The sequence below is a fragment of the Schistocerca serialis genome, unplaced genomic scaffold (assembly GCF_023864345.2).
Source record: "Schistocerca serialis cubense isolate TAMUIC-IGC-003099 unplaced genomic scaffold, iqSchSeri2.2 HiC_scaffold_1420, whole genome shotgun sequence".
Lineage (NCBI taxonomy): Eukaryota > Metazoa > Arthropoda > Insecta > Orthoptera > Acrididae > Schistocerca > Schistocerca serialis.
This window is the reverse complement of record NW_026047648.1, coordinates 4,208,206-4,224,796: the sequence shown is the minus strand read 5'-3', so window position 1 is coordinate 4,224,796 and position 16,591 is coordinate 4,208,206. Positions and strand designations below refer to the sequence as shown.

General features: G+C 39.4%; 1 protein-coding gene across 1 annotated transcript in view; it reads right to left on the bottom strand.

Annotated features, from left to right (window-relative positions):
- The window catches only part of LOC126443008 (amyloid beta A4 precursor protein-binding family B member 1-interacting protein-like), a 536,811-nt gene extending 526,997 nt beyond the window's left edge, over positions 1–9,814 (bottom strand). The window contains exon 1 of the mRNA XM_050090859.1: positions 9,570–9,814. The gene's annotated coding sequence lies outside the window, so the exon portion shown is untranslated. The remainder of the gene's footprint in view (positions 1–9,569) is intronic.
- Between the last annotated feature and the right edge of the window lie 6,777 nt (positions 9,815–16,591).

Sequence of the window (16,591 nt, the reverse complement as noted above, 5' to 3'; positions counted from 1 at the left end):
ATGCACTGTTGCAGCTGTCGAGGTAAAACTTTTTTTTTTTAATGTGCACAGGGACCAAAGTTTCCAGTTATGAGCAGGGCCAGAGGATTCAGTGCGTAAGGGGGGCTGAGTGTATTTTGCGATGACTGTATTTCTTTAATGGTATTGCGAGTTGCATTGCGCGATGCACTGTTGCAGCTGTCGAGGTAAAACTTTTTTTTTTTAATGTGCACAGGGACCAAAGTTTCCAGTTATGAGCAGGGCCAGAGGATTCAGTGCGTAAGGGGGGCTGAGTGTATTTTGCGATGACTGTATTTCTTTAATGGTATTGCGAGTTGCATTGCGCGATGCACTGTTGCAGCTGTCGAGGTAAAACTTTTTTTTTTTAATGTGCACAGGGACCAAAGTTTCCAGTTATGAGCAGGGCCAGAGGATTCAGTGCGTAAGGGGGGCTGAGTGTATTTTGCGATGACTGTATTTCTTTAATGGTATTGCGAGTTGCATTGCGCAATCAGTTCGTATAAAGTTTTTGCTAACAATAACAAAGAGTAAGCGCACCATTCGCACTTAGAACACGCTACACAATAACTCCAGTTTTGTAAGCATTCCTAGTTGAGGCATTCATTCAATGGGGTATTACAGAGAAAAGTTTTTAAAGAATGTTACAAAATTGCAAATGAAGGCGCAATGTGTCAAAACCTATTCTCGTCTACATGTTCCTGTAATGTAAGTTATTAAAATACCACAGCTTTGGAGCAAACATTGTCCGTGGAAGAACAAGATCGCCTCGACTTTTTTTTGTTGCGTTCTTCTTTGAAGCGATCTGCAAATGGATGCTAGCAGGCAGATAACACATTCTGAGTCCCTCTGGATGCTGCTGCTGCTAGTGTTTGGTCCAGAAGTCTGTTTCAATGTAGTGGCGTTACGCGCAGTCTGTACCACCTCTGTCCACGTATTCCTTTAAAATACTGCAAGGCAGCCATGACAGAACTATTCCACCTGGCGTGCTACAAGCGAAGTGGCTCAAATTTCGGATAGACCATGCACTTTGTGACTCTCCACTGTTTTCGTACGTGAAAATGAAGCTGGAAGCAGTGCAGTTTTCAAGTGAAGAGGACCTGCTGAGTGCTAGGGACAACAACAGTTAACTTGGGAGAACTGGTGTAAGGATTGGTACCGGAGGATGGAGTGGTGTATTCGAAGCGGCGGAAATTACTTCGAAAAAATTAAATAAATGAAGCCGTATTGCAAAACTTTCCTAGACTCCTTTTTATGTCATTGCTGCTCACTTCACTCGCAGTAATTAAATTAGATTCCTGTCTAATCACACGCTTTGAAATCACGAAACATTCTGGAAAAAAGTCAAATATTTGTTAGAAGAAAAAATATAAATGTCACAGCTGGCTATTTCACTCGCAACAGCGTCGTCTCTCGGTTTTTTAATCCGAGAAAGTCACGAAATCTAAGCACTCATTCCTGATAGCGCACCCTCTTATATGCAGATAACATCGAACGTTGCGTAATGTAACTCTGTTATGTGAGTAAGAAAGTCCCAGAGAGAAGCACGTGTCACGCTGACTGCAGCGATTGTCTAGTTTCGAAAAGCATCATCGTTTGTCTTAGGAGGGCTTTTACAGTTGCTGTGCCCGTAACTAACATTTTATTATGACAGACCGCCCCTAGGGTGGCGTGTTTGTGATAAATCTTGAATGCGCCTTAGGAGGGGGAAGGATAGATTAGTTGATCATCTCGCAGAAAATGTAAGGGGGGCCACATGCACACAAAACAAAATACCTGAGTCAGAGGGACACATTTTTTAGCTTAGAGTCAGGCTGCAGACAGAGTATTGAAAGAGATTAAAACAGAACAGTGCCATAATGTCTGTAGCAGTGTCCAAAGAAATAAAATTTAGGTGTTTCATCAGAACACTAGAGGACTGAAAAACAAGATAGATGAGCTTCCTGCACGCCTAGAAAATGGGGTGAATTCTGAAGGTATATATGTTTTGTGTCTCTCTGAACACCATGTAACCGCAGGGATGGAGAAGTTAAATTTAAGGGATTACAGATTAGCATCTTATTCGTGTAGAGTCAACGTGGAAAAAGGAGTTGCTACTTATATAAAAACTGGACACAAAGTCAAAAATATTGAAACAAATAGTTTTTGTGTAGATCAGATCCTTGAGGCATGTCCTCGTGAATTGCTACTGCAATGTACTTCTATAGTAATTGTAACAATCTACAGAGCCCCTCAAGGTAACTTTCAGCTATTCGTGAAAAATCTTGAGGCATTATTAAGCTACCTGTCAGACAAAAAGAAGCAGTTAATGGTTTGTGGTGATTTAATGAAGATTTCTTAAAAGATACCGATAGGGAAAATGAGCTAGAATCTTTGTTTGGTTGTTTCAATCTAGTGTCTGTTGTAAATTTTCTACCTCGTGTGCAACAGGATAATAGATCACTTATCGATAACATTTTGATAGACAGTGCTCAGGCAGAAACAATTAATGTGTACCCAGTCGTCGATGGGCTATGTGATCATGATGCACAGCTAATGGAAATAACACATTAGCACCTTACATGATTCAGGCACGTTCATACAAGGCAGGGAGGCTTATTAATGCGAACAGGGTACAGAGCTTTAAGTGCAGCCTGGAACATGTATACAAAGAAAATGATGCTGATGCCAAATTCAATTTATTCCATCATAAATTTATCTCAATATTTGAGAATTGCTTTCCTGAAACGTTATCCAAAAAAGCCATTACAACGTCAAGCAAGCCATGGATTACTAAGGGAATTAAGATACCGTGTAAGAGGAAGAGCGAAATATACAGACAGGCCAGAATTTGCCAGGATCTGACGTTACTTGCTTATTACAAAAGATACTGTAATATTTTAAGGAAAGTCATTAAGAAGTCGAGAAGCTTGTGTGTTCTGACAGAAATTAATAATGCGGATAATAAGATAAAAACTATATGGAATATTGTCAAACAGGAGACGGGGCAGCCTGACAGTACACAGCATACTATAGCAATAAAGCTACATGGTGATGTTGTGAGTGCTAATTCACAAGCTGCAAGTATTTTTAACAATCACTTTCTGAGTGTAGCAGCAAAAATTGTGTTAAACGGTTCAGTTGAAGCAAAAAAATGTTGTTCCCAGGACTTTAGGCCTTTAGAAATAGCACCAACACCCCCCACTGCAATTAAGGGAATTATAAATATACCGAAAAACCAGAGCTCATGTGGTATTGAAGGAGTCTCTAACAGAATTTTGAAGTGTTGTTCTAATTTAATGAGGAGTCCTTAGCAATATATGTAATGCTTCGCTGACACAGGGAATTTTTCCAGACAGATTGAAATACACAATTGTCAAACCTCTTCATACGAAAGGGGACAAGAATGACTTAAATAATTATAGACCAATCTCATTGCTGACTTCATTTTCTAAAATGTTCGAAAAAGTTATGTATTCAAGAGTAGTATCACATTTAAGTGAAAATAATTTACTCAGCATGTCACAGTTCGGATTCCGGAAGCGTTACTCGAATGAGAATGCTATCTACACATTTACCCATGAAATAGTACAAGCCCTAAATAACCAATTATCGCCAGTTGGTATATTTTGTGACTTCTCCAAGGCATTTGACTGTGTGGATCGTGTCACGCTCTTAAAAAAACTCAGGTTTTATGGAATTGAACGCTATACACACAGCTGGTTTGAATCATACTTAATGAACAAAAAGCAAAAGTGGTAGAGCACTTGCCCGCGAAAGGCAAAGGTCCCGAGTTCGAGTCTCGGTCGGGCACACAGTTTTAATCTGCCAGGAAGTTTCAGCACAAATAATGTTGGGAGGGTGGTAAATTCTAGTGAATGGAGAGTTATCACAAAGGGAGTCCCACAGGGTTCAATTTTAGGTCCTGTGCTGTTCCTTATTCATGTGAATGATCTCCCACTTAACGTTCAGCAAGCGGAACTAGTACTTTTTGCAGATGACACGAGTGTTATAATAAATCCCATTCTAGAAAAAGTAGCTTAAGATATTGCTAAGGATGCCTTTCAAAGAATTATTAAGTGGTTCTCAGAAAATGGACTGTCCCTCAATTTTGAAAAACAAAAAAAACCTCGCTATATCCAGTTCTTTACACCGAACAGAGTCATACTGACAACTGATATAGCATATGAACAGAGCTCAGTTAACAGGGTAGATTTCTCCAAATTTTTGGGTGTTCAGATTGATGACAACTTGAACTGGAAGAGGCATATTACTGAGCTACTCAAACAACTAAGTTCGGCTTCTTTCACTCTTCGTATAGTCGCTAGCCTTGGTAATAAACAGATCAGCCTCCTAAAGTACTTTGCATATTTCCACTCAATAATGTCTTATGGAATACTTTTCTGGAGTAACTCACCACTTACACAAAGTATTGATTGCACAAAAGAGAGCAGTGAGAATAATTAGCGGTGTTCACCCAAGGACGTCATGCGGGCACATTTTCAAGCAGTTAGGTATTTTAACTACACCATCAGAGTACATATATTCGCTAATGAAATTCGTTACAAATAATCCATCGCAATTCGCGAAGAACAGTGATGTTCGTACGTACAACACTAGAGGGAAAAATGACCTTTCCTATCCCTTATTGAAGCTGTCAGCTGCTCAAAAAGGAGTACATTATTCGGCAACAAAAATCTTTGATCATTTGCCCGACAATAAAGTGTCTGGCAGGTAGCAGATAAAGTTTTAAATCTAGCTTAAAATCATTTCTTTTGGATAACTACTCCTACTCCATGGACGAGTTTTTGTTTCAGAAATGGTAAAAAAAAAGGTACCTCTAAATGTAGTTGCATGTGTAGAACTAAAAATTTCAGTAATATTAATATTAGCACTATTCATATGTGTGTGTGTATATATATCTTGTAATCTGACTTATTCCACATCATAATCGATAAAATAATCGGGAAAATTTTCTACGGAACATGACATAACTAAAACCAAAGGCCTGAAACAGTATACTGTCATAACAAGCAAGTTATCTAATACGGAAACAATGAAATACAGTGAATCCTCTGAAAATTAACGAGCGTGGGATTTCAGGTGACCGATTTCAGACGAACGCCAATCGAAAGCGGTTGTGCCTTGAAAATATGCAGTTGCCGAATTTCTTTTCGAAATCATGCCTTAAGTTTGTTCAGTGTGTAACTGCACACACAAAAGCAGTAAGATTACTAATATATCTCATTTCATGTACGCACTTTTTAAAAATATTATCAGTTAGTGATTTTTGCAAATTTGAGTTATACACCAGCACAAACTTTCACGTGTGTACTGTTATGTGAATTAATTATTTTGTGCTAGGTTTCGTAATTTCCTTCCGCATCTTTGTTTTGTCTTCCAAAAACGGAGTTTTGTTCAATTTGCTTCACTCTGATCGTGGTGTTAACTCTATGGTGTTCTATCTCCTTGGTTGTAACATTATCATCTGTGGAAAGAGGACATGTCAACACACTAAACAACTGAATCTCTTGTCAAATTGTTTTGTGTAAACAACTACAGATGCCTGTCGAATTTTGAAGGTGCCAAGACAATCTAAGACGGTTAAATACGATTTTTTGGATTTATCTCATGTAGAAACAAACTATTACGGCGAAAATTTGGAACTGCAGGTATGCCATAAAACATTTATTGCGGTATTGTAATCTGTGCATACAAAATGTTTCAAAATTTTGTATTTCATGTTGTGCTAATAAAACTTTACCTTCTGATGTAGATAATAGTTAGAATGAAAGAAAATGTTCCAAACTAGTCACTAATAAAAAAGAATATAAGAAACTGTGTCGGAAACCGTATTAATATCTACGGATGTCTATAATACCATGGGTTAGCACCATATATTATTCCTATAGTACGTTTTAGAACAATCAAGATCTTTCTTAAAGATGAGGCACGCCAGAAAATTATTCCATATGGCATTACTGAATGGAAATATGATAAGGATGTCAACTCACTGATTTGCTCCTCCAAAAGATGTGTGGTAATCCTAAGTACAAAGTTGATTTTGGAATTTCGAAATGTGCTATTATCCAGTTTAAATTCTCAACAGTATGAACATGTGGAAATTTTTAAGTTTCCATCCCACTTATTACATCCTAACCATTTGTTACACTCATCATTGGCGTAGTACCGCTACACATTCAGAACAATATGTTGGCTCACATTGTTAATTTATCATTCACTGATGGAGTGTTCCTCCAAACACTAAAAATCTCGAAAATGATATCTTTATTGAAGGGTAGTAACAGGCATAAAGTTGAAAATTATAGACATATTTCACTCCTCTCATTATTCTCTAAAATAACAGATTAATAACTAATTGCCAAGTGCTTACATGACCACTGTCTTCTGAACAATAAGCAACATGGCTTATGCATAGGTAGATGTACAGAAACAGTGATGGAGGATTATAAAAATGAAACTGTTGGAAAAAACAGTTATGTTGAGGGAGATAATTTAAATCTTTCTAAAGTTTTCGATACTGTTAGTCATGAAATTCTTTTAGATAAGCTGGAAGCAACAGGCATAAAAGAGGTTGAAAACAAGTGGTTTCAAATCAATTATAGTTACCTAACAGCTCGCAGCTTGTGGAACTCACATCAACTCATTCTAATCAAAAAATCAGAAGTAGGTGTACCATAGTGTAGTGTGTTCGCCCCTTCTGTTCCTCGGTTATATACATGACGAACACAAGCTGCATCTAAGATCATGCTGTCTGCATACGACAGCGTAATAGCGACTGATGTTAAGGAATCTGTGTCTACAACAACTGATTAAGCCTTCGAAGTCCTTGCATTCATTGCCCAATGTCAACAGGTTGACCCTTAAAGTGAAGGAAACAAATTATATTCTATTTGGAAAGATGAATCAAAACCAAGATCTCCAACTGGTACTAGGCAGAGATCAATTAGAAAGGGTATGATGATCAAAACTTTTTGAAATCTACGGTGATCTTTCTGTATGTTTTACTCTGTTATTTCTAAAGTTTGCTCCTCAGAGGGTGCCACAGTGGCTTATGTAGGTTGCTTCCAGTGCCATATAACTTACGAAACAGTTTTCTGTTGTAAAATTAATAGCACATTAAGTGAAATTTTTACACTAAAGAAAAGGGGTCTTCGAATATTGTCAGACAGGTCTACTAAAGCTCACTGCAAGACTCTATTTAAAAGAGTAGTGTTTGCTTACTGAATCATCCTTTTACATATATAAATGTATGTTGATAACTGCTACACTTCGTGACCTTCAAACCAACCACGATTACCACAGTTTTAATACTCGCAGCTCTTGGTCACTCCATATAGAAAACGAAAGAATAACTCTTATCAACGACGTATTAGCCACCATGGGGTCGTTCTTTGCAATGCACTGCCAACTTACATTAAGACGTTGGAAAGGAAAGGGCTTTTAGAGCAGAGTTAAAATCATTTCTTGTTGAGTAGTGTTTCTAGAATGTAAGTGAAATATTACCCTGTGCCCTCACTTATTGTTGAGTTCTTTTGCCTGTGTCAGCTGATGTGCTGTTTATGCTGTGTGTGTGTTTGCAAACGAGTGTTTCTACTGTGTTTTCTACTTCCTCTGTTTCAGACGCAAAGCAGTTTCATCTCCTCAGAGAAAGTGCTAGATGGTGTTGGACATTGTGGTGCCATGTTTTTCATGTATTACACTTTTCAGAAGTGTTTTAAATCAAAGTTTCATGTTCTAATTACATCGCTGAATTACTTCTTGTGCATGTTCCAGTCCGTGTCTGTAATTTCCCTTCCAATCACATGCTGGGCGAGTTGGCTATTCCAGTCATAACGCACAGGACTCGCATCCTGACTTGAGTTTTCCCAAGCTGCCAAGATGAATGTTGATATGATCCCTTTGATTAGGCGATGGGCCGACTTCCCGCACTATCCTCGTTTAATTCTCTCGTACTTTGTGTTTATACCTGTGATGTGGTTGACATGCCCGACACTTTTGTACAGAATGGTCCAAGGACGAATCAACAAATAAAAAATAAAAAAAAATCCTGTGCCTTTCTGAAATTGATGGCGAGGCCATTCGCAGAAAAACTGTCAATGATAGTTTCAAGAAGATTGTTTACGACTTATTCTGTTGCTGTATGCTATGTATGGTTGGGTTGATTACAGTACTGGTGTCATCCATAGAAAGTATAATTCTGCTTCTTGTGTCAGACGGAAGATATATGACGTTATAGATTTCGTCTGCGCACATCCTCTGTCTGGGTCACTCCAGAATTGATTGCTTCGCCATATTATATTACGTTATGCGCCGTCGGCCTGCAAGCTGAAGCCACCCCGTTTCCCGAACCGTGCGCAGAAAATTCCAGAGCTGGCAAAAGGGCAAGGGCTCGGCCGCTGGTAATGACCGTGAGCGCGCACAGCCTGCCCGCCTTATCGATTGAATAAAATCGCCGCCAGCCACATTTCCAAAGAAGGCAGGGGCGGCGTATCGCTGAACGGGCCATTCCTATTCATTTGCTGCCTGCCTTCGCCACTGCTGCGCACGGACAGCCTCGCACGGCCATAAAAGAAGCCAAGCGCGTGACGTAAATCATAAAAAAAAAAAAAAAATAACAGGGAAGCGATACATTACGAGCCTGTTGGGGCTTCATACGTAGTCCCACCACGGCGCAATTCCTGACACGAGAGAGCCTGCTACAAAACGTAGAAACAATAGTGGGCGAAGACACGCAATAATTGCTTGCGTTTATAACGCTGTGTTTAATCATTTTGCAAATCTATTTTAACTTTGTGGCCAATTTCGACAGAATCTAAAAGAGGGAAGTCGCGAGGCTGATCCTGAAAAAATAGGTTAGAGGAGGCGTTGGGTAAAGGATAGGGATGTATTAACCTGCGTAATGATAACCAGATACTCACCGACTGAACTACTGGAGAGCAGCAAGTCTAGATTAATAATACAGCTTTTACGTAATTTTTTTCTGCGAGAACAATCAGCCGGTTTTCGTCGCTGCTCACTACTCCGATAGCCACACACTCATTCACACCACAGTTTGCGTGTCTCCCACATCCATTGAGACGCCAATGCATTACTCAGAAACAGGTCACCCATGCGAAGCAAGCATTTAATTTACGTTAATCACGCCCGGTGTTGTAATGGTGCGCATTAAAAATATTAAAGTCGCGCACACGACACCGGCTTGCTGAGGAAGTTTAGAAGATTAGGTCACACACACACACACACACAGCATTGGCTGCGAGGAAATCAGTGCTAGCAAACGATGGGTCGGGAGAGACAGAAAAAAATTGAGGAAGAACGCAATGCAGTTTCGCGAGCACATCGATACTGCAGCTTATGGCTGCTCCGCCGTGCCTTGCACTTTGTCCCCCGTGTGACTAGCCCGCATAGCTGACTGAATCATCCCGCATTCCCTGAGAAGAAGCCACCACGACTACCCGGCGTATTACATCATCACGAGCACGAAAATCTGTTACTGTCAAGACGAAATCGGGGCCAGCACAGTCATTGACAGCCAGAGGTGCAGCTCGGCCAGGCCGCAGAGTACTCACCAGGGTAAAAAGACGAAAGGCAAAGACGTGGGCGTGACTGGTCGACAAGCAGCCGCCCGCTGACTTCCGAGTTTCGTGCGAGGATCGCGAACAAACCGCCGGCACTCACTCACTCGCGACACGATCTGATCTCGCGCACTTCACTTCACATCGCCCTGCGGCGCACACACTCTTCTCCACTCTAATAAGCTGTCTGCCACTGCTATGGCGCCCACGCAATCCGTGCCTTCTGAGAACACTCGCCGTCTCCGTAGTTCTACGCACTTTGGACAGCAAGAGATGCCACACCGTGCTTGCGCTGGCAGCGCCGCTTCGGCGAGAGACAAATGAATAAGTAAAGTTTAGTTGCATTTGTTTGACAGCTGTCACATTACTCGTAACTGTTAATCTAAATTGCTGTATTGTTGGATTACATCTAAACAGGCCGAAGAAATCAACATTTGTCCCTCCATTCCTTAACAAATAGCATGTTACATACATTTTTGAAAGACATGTAGTCAAATAGTCCCGACTCTTAACTTGTAGGTTAGGAATATGTTTACTAGTAACACACCGACCTTAGTGAAACTACTTTATTTTCCGCTTTTAATATAACGCCCCCACTCCCAAGGGCTACATAAAATTCTATTTTGATTACATTTACTTCAGATTATGATCTCCATTTTGTCGCGAAAGGTGAAAAAGTTTCGTGATTGTACTTTAAATAATGAAACAGGCTCTGGGCGTACATTTTATAGCCAAATAAAGGTGATAAATTGAAGCAGATGTAACGTACAGAAAAATAAGTGTAGTTATTCGAAATTTAACGCAATCTTTATTGGATCCGTGGACAACAGAGCATTGTATGACTAGGAACATACTACATTCTCCTACGTATAGCTCACGTAGCTACCGTGAGAATAAAATTACAATAATTACTGCACGCACAAAGGCATTAAAACAATCATTCTTACCGCGCTCCGTACGTGAATGGAACAAAGAAACACTAATAACTGGTACAATGGGACGTACCCTCTGCCACGCATCTCATTGTGGTTTGCAGAGTATAGATGCAGGAATCAAGTCAAATTTTTATCACAGAAAATTGTACATATTTTAATAGCTGCCATACATCGAATTAACTACATCAAAAATCTACACTTACACTACATTAAATTACAATTTTGATTACACCATTTATGTTATATGTCATTTCCATATGATTTCAGAAGTTTTTCTCTCACTTTTAACAAAATATTTTGTGGTTTATGTGACTACATCTCCATTTTGTATACTGTATTACATTGAAATTTATCCAAACAAAAAAATAATGAGGCCTACAACACACTGTATAAAATAAAAAAGAAAGAGTACTGTAGTTTTATCAGAGAAACTAAAGCATCATTCATCAGGATGTCTATAGATAAGGGAAAGAACTACTCAAAAGGTTTATGGTCGTTCATTAATGGAGCGAGAGGAAAAGTAACAGATCGGGCAGAGGACATCTGCCCACTGATGAGTGGGAAAAGCAACGCAAACCCTCTAGAAGTAGCCAATACTTTTAACAGATATTATATTACTGTAGCAGACAAATTAATAAGTCAAAATAAAACAAATGCAGTAAGTAAATTGTTAAACCCCCCACATACAAATCATACTATGGTTTTCATACCTACAACAGATGCAGAAGTGTCAAACCTAATAAAACAACTTAAAATTAAACATTCTTCTGGCTTGGATGGTGTCACATCACATCTCATAAAGGAATGCAGAGAATGTATATTAAAACCATTGACACACTTGCTGAATGCTGCGATAGAAGAAGGTATATTTCCAGATTCACTGAAAGTAAGTAAAGTGAAGCCAATATTTAAGAAAGGGAACAGGGATGAATTAGGAAATTACAGGCCAATATCATTGATCTCAACATTTGCTAAAATTTATGAAATGATAATAAAGAATAGAACTGTAAGTTTTATAACAAAGTACAGTATACTGCATTCATCACAACATGGTTTCAGAGAAGGGAAGTCAACAAAAACAGCATCAACAGATATAATTGAGCACATTCTTAATTTACTTGACAGGCAACAAAAGACTTGTGGGATTTTTATGGACCTATCTAAGGCATTTGATTGTGTGAACCACTCAAAATTAATGATGAACTTATATCAGTATGGAATTAGAGGAAAATGCTATGACATACTTAAATCATACATTACAAATAGGAAACAATGCACAGAAATCAGACATACTAGTGGGGGAAATATAACAAACTACATATCAGAATTACAAACAGTTAAACACGGTGTGCCGCAAGGGTCTGTGCTTGGGCCAATACTATTTATACTCTACGTAAATGACTTCCCTAGCTATATAAATCAGAAACTTATAATGTATGCTGATGACACAACAATCATTTGCACAGCTGACACAAAGGAGGAGCTTGAGAAGGAAGCTCTCCTGACTATTGAAAATGCAAATAAATATTTAACACAAAACAACCTGTTAATGAATCAGTCTAAAACAATGAATGTAGTATTTCAGACCAAGCATAGTGAAAATTATAATATAAATGTTAATATAAATGGAAAGACTATTAAAGAAGTAACCAGCACAAATTTTCTAGGAACTATAATACACTCCTGGAAATGGAAAAAAGAACACATTGACACCGGTGTGTCAGACCCACCATACTTGCTCCGGACACTGCGAGAGGGCTGTACAAGCAATGATCACACGCACGGCACAGCGGACACACCAGGAACCGCGGTGTTGGCCGTCGAATGGCGCTAGCTGCGCAGCATTTGTGCACCGCCGACATCAGTGTCAGCCAGTTTGCCGTGGCATACGGAGCTCCATCGCAGTCTTTAACACTGGTAGCATGCCGCGACAGCGTGGATGTGAACCGTATGTGCAGTTGACGGACTTTGAGCGAGGGCGTATAGTGGGCATGCGGGAGGCCGGGTGGACGTACCGCCGAATTGCTTAACACGTGGGGCGTGAGGTCTCCACAGTACATCGATGTTGTCGCCAGTGGTCGGCGGAAGGTGCACGTGCCCGTCGACCTGGGACCGGACCGCAGCGACGCACGGATGCACGCCAAGGCCGTAGGATCCTACGCAGTGCCGTAGGGGACCGCACCGCCACTTCCCAGCAAATTAGGGACACTGTTGCTCCTGGGGTATCGGCGAGGACCATTCGCAACCGTCTCAATGAAGCTGGGCTACGGTCCCGCACACCGTTAGGCCGTCTTCCGCTCACGCCCCAACATCGTGCAGCCCGCCTCCAGTGGCGTCGCGACAGGCGTGAATGGAGGGACGAATGGAGACGTGTCGTCTTCAGCGATGAGAGTCGCTTCTGCCTTGGTGCCAATGATGGTCGTATGCGTGTTTGGCGCCGTGCAGGTGAGCGCCACAATCAGGACTGCATACGACCGAGGCACACAGGGCCAACACCCGGCATCATGGTGTGGGGAGCGATCTCCTACACTGGCCGTACACCACTGGTGGTCGTCGAGGGGACACTGAATAGTGCACGGTACATCCAAACCGTCATCGAACCCATCGTTCTACCATTCCTAGACCGGCAAGGGAACTTGCTGTTCCAACAGGACAATGCACGTCCGCATGTATCCCGTGCCACCCAACGTGCTCTAGAAGGTGTAAGTCAACTACCCTGGCCAGCAAGATCTCCGGATCTGTCCCCCATTGAGCATGTTTGGGACTGGATGAAGCGTCGTCTCACGCGGTCTGCACGTCCAGCACGAATGCTGGTCCAACTGAGGCGCCAGGTGGAAATGGCATGGCAAGCCGTTCCACAGGACTACATCCAGCATCTCTACGATCGTCTCCATGGGAGAATAGCAGCCTGCATTGCTGTACTAGTGCCGACATTGTGCATGCTCTGTTGCCTGTGTCTATGTGCCTGTGGTTCTGTCAGTGTTATCATGTGATGTATCTGACCCCAGGAATGTGTGAATAAAGTTTCCCCTTCCTGGGACAATGAATTCACGGTGTTCTTATTTCAATTTGCAGGAGTGTAGATAAACATTTGGCATGGGGGGAGCACATAGATGCACTGTGTAAAAAGATAAACAAACAGATCTTCATCATGCATAAAACAGCTAAGACTGTGGGTGATAAAGTCCTCAGATCAATGTATTATGGACTTGTCTTCCCACATTTGTCTTATTCAGTTCAAATATGGGGAAATGCACAAGCTGGCTACCTAAAAAGAATATTCACAATTCAGAAAAGGGCAGTGAGATGCATTGCAAAAATACCACCAAGACAGACCTGTAGGCAAGCTTTTGTACACTATAATATAATGACAGTATATTCACTGTATATATACCAAAGTATAATGGTGGTAAGGTCAAGTGATAAACACCTTCTAAATAAAGATGTACACAAACACGGTACAAGAGGAAATGAAAATTACTACATGATAAACAGAAATCTAAAACTGACTGTGACTGCCCCAGAAGAAGCAGGCAAAAGGTTCTTTAATAAACTCCCCAAAATCATTAAAAAAGAAACAGATCTAAAATGTTTTAAAAATCATTTGAAACTATATCTCACAGAGAAATGTATATACAGTTTGAGTGAATACTAAGATGGTGTTTAAATATATCATTACTGAAATTACCTGTAAAAATTATCATTTCTGTATGTTTTTTTTTTATTTGTGTGTACGTATAATGAGGAACATGTAAAACCTTTGTATGATTATGGACTATTTCTGTTTAATCATCTGTTTCATTTATATATATATTGAAATCAAGTTTGATGTTAATAGGCTATTGTATGACACACCCAATACTCTCAGCTGGATTTTCAGCTGGAGTCCATGGGCAAAGAATAAATAAATAAATAAATATGAAATCGTACATATTATAGAAACAGATTTTTTGAAATAATATTTAAAGCGATTTTTCAAGTACCATTTTAATTTTTCTCTCATTATTATTATTATTATTATTATTATTTATTTTATGGCCTTCATTGGACCACTATAGTCAAAAATACAAAGTTGTAAACAAGTTGTTACACAGGGATACAATTTGGCTCAACAATAACTTAATATGATATTTAGGTAATATAATTATTAGAGTCTATTCTTATATGAAAGGTGTTTTGCTCTTCTGTCTGCCCAATATTTCTTCATTCTTTCAGATATTTTCTTTCTTTCTTCGTCTGAGACCACTCTTCCTGTACACCTTTTATTGATTTTCATTTGTAGCCTGGTTTGCGGGTCTTGCAGTATTCTGGTTTTCTCTGTCTTGTTTTTTAGGTCATCTACTGTAATTTGGAGTTCTTTTATATCTTCCTTAATTTCTGTGATCCATTTAATGTTGCTCTTGCTATTCCACAATTTTTGTATTATTTTTTTACTAATTCTGTTTTCTGGAGTTCTCATCAGATGTTCAAAGAATGAGATGTGTTTCTTCCTGATCGTGCACATGACTGGTTCTATTTTCTTATATATTGTTTCATTTGATGCTATTCTCCAGTGTCCATTTATTTTATACTGTTTATTTATACATATCCTAATTATTCTGCTTTCTATTTTTAGTATTCTGTCAATTTCTGCTGTATTAGTTGTTTTGAAGATAGTTTCAGCTGCATACGTTATTTCTGGTTGTGTAACTGTTTTATAGTGTTTTAATTTTGCATCTATACATAGGCATTTTTTGTTGTATGTAGTTTTGGTAATGTAATTTGCGTAGTTCAGTTGTTTTTATTCTATTCTGCCAAGATGGCTTCTCATTTAGATTGTATGTTATTATTTCGCCTAAATATTTAAATTTATCAACGTTTTTGCTTTCCTGCTCTCCTATTGTAATTTTGTTTACAAGTGGTGGATCAGTTAGCATAATCTCTGTTTTTTCAAATGATATTCTAAGGCCTACTTTCTCTGCTATTTCTTGTAGCGATTTCACTTGTTGCCTGGCTTCTTGAACAGTGTTGGCTAGGAGAGCAAGATCATTAGCGAATCCCAAGCTGTTTACACTAATATCATCTTTTGCACTTACAATTCTTATCATCTTTGGATTGTCCTTGTACTATTCTCTCATTATGTATTCGAGTGCACAGTTGAACAGTAATGGTGATTGGCAGTCACCTTATCTTAAGCCTGTTTTTATGAGGAATGGTTCCGAGATTTCTCCTCTAAACTTCACTTTTGATTTGGTGTTGGTTAGAGTGAGTTGTATTATTTTAATTAGTTTTGAATGGAGTCCTAGAGTTCTTAAAATTTTTAATACTGAAGGTCTTCTTAAAATCTACAAATGTTATTGCCAGAGGTTTGTTCTGTTTCTTGTAGTATGCCATAATCAATTTTAAACTAATTATCTGCTCCGCACAGCTTCTCCGTGGTCTGAAACCTCCCTGATATTCCCCTAACTCCTGTTCTAATTGCTCCTTGATTCTTTCGTATAGGATCTTGGATAGAATTTTGTATGTGCAATCTAGGAGAGAGATTCCTCTGTAGTTGTCTAGGTTGCTCTTATCTCCCTTTTTGTGTAGTGGGTGGATGATAGCTGTCGTCCAATGTTCGGGGAATCATTCTGTTACCCAAATTTTTGTTACAGCCATGTGTAAGGAGGTCTTGGCTGTGTCACTTGTATATTTCCACATTTCATCAAAAACCTGATCTTCTCCAAATGCCTTATAATTTTTTTGTTCTTTAAGAATTTTTTCTACTTCTTGGGAAGTTGGAGCGTCTAGTTTGTTAGGTTTGGTTTTTATTGGGGTATTTACGTTGATTTGTAAGGGTTCTTTGGGTTACTCGTAATTCAGAAGTTTGTAAAATGCTTTTGCCATGATTTCTGCATTTTCCTTGTTACTGTATATCATTCTTCCATCTTCATCTTTCACTATTAGTGTAGGGGCCTCATATTGTTGTAGTTGTTTCCGAAAGATTTTGTAGTAGTTTCAGAAGTTGGTTTTATGATACTTACCTTCTATAGAGTTTATAATATCTTTATGGAATCCTCTCTTGATCCTTCCAACATTTTGTGTGAATTATTTTCTTTCATT